General features: G+C 55.8%; 1 non-coding gene across 1 annotated transcript; it reads right to left on the reverse strand.

The window, feature by feature from the left end:
* Positions 1-812: 812 nt before the first annotated feature.
* Positions 813-888, reverse strand: Trnat-agu (transfer RNA threonine (anticodon AGU)). The gene has a single exon. It is a non-coding gene; the product is annotated as a tRNA-Thr (tRNA).
* Between the last annotated feature and the right edge of the window lie 262 nt (positions 889-1150).

Consider the following 1150-nt stretch of genomic DNA (forward strand, 5'->3'; position numbering starts at 1 on the left):
GTGTCGCACCGACGCCAACTTTGTGTGAATGCTCTGAAAAGCTAATCATTTGCATATCACAGCATCTTCTTCCCGTCGGTTAATTTTCGCGTCTGTAGCACGTCATCTTCGTGGTATAGCAATTTTAATGGCCCGTATTGTATCCGGTTTTCGGAATTTTCCAACAGCTTTCACCGTATTTTCGTCAACTCGGCGAGTAACAGATGTCTCACAGTAAAAGAACGATGACAGTTTTCTAGGTATTGCTCTCGACGTTATTGTGTGCGACGTACTGCGCAGTAGAGCGAAAACTGCTCCGTTTGTGACACAGTTTTGTCCGGCAGTAACGTGCGGCAAACAAGGCGGCGTCGTAGCGTGGACTGCCTGGGCCGGAGTGTTTGCTCAGCGCGCGAAATAACAGCGGAGCCGGGGAAGGAGGCTCGTCGTGACGGACACTCGCGTGCAGCGCTGCAGCGCCAGGCCGCCCGCCGCCTGCGCCGAGTGTTTGTTCTGGCGCGGCAAACAATCCGCCTTTCTTGTGCGCGCCGAGGTCGCCGCTCGTTTCCTGTGCGCCCAGCCGCTGCCTGTCACGCCGAGCGAAATGTCACTTCGAGCGGCGACTGGGCGCCACCATGCGCACGTGCAAATATGCAGCGACGTACCACTACGTACTGAGCCACTAACGATTATATGTAAATTGAAGGTGGACCGGACGGGTGGGGGTTCGCGTGGAGGGGGGGGGGGGGAGGAGGGGGATAGGAAAGGAAAGGGAAGAGACTGTTGATGTCAGCTGCATCGTGACTTTATGCGGGATCAGCGGCGACAAGTGAAAATGTGCGCCGGACCGGGATTCGAACCCGGGACCTCCTGCTTACTAGGCTGTTCCGTTAACCACTGCGCTACCCGGACACAGTGTTTATCGCAATTGCGCAGACTGTCTCGGCACGCCTCTCAGCCGACCTAGCGCCAGCTGCCCACAGTCCCTATCCGTGTCCTCCATGCTCGCTACTTCGAGATTCCCGCAGGAGGTGGGACGTAACATTGCAACCGCACTGAAGGTGGTGGATTCATTGCCCGTTGAGGCGAATCACTTATATGAATGCGCGGTGTCTGTTCTAACAAGGGAACATCCCCATCGCACCCCCCATCACATTTAGTTATAAGTTGGCAC

This window comes from Schistocerca nitens, chromosome 4, assembly GCF_023898315.1.
Source record: "Schistocerca nitens isolate TAMUIC-IGC-003100 chromosome 4, iqSchNite1.1, whole genome shotgun sequence".
Taxonomy (NCBI): domain Eukaryota; kingdom Metazoa; phylum Arthropoda; class Insecta; order Orthoptera; family Acrididae; genus Schistocerca; species Schistocerca nitens.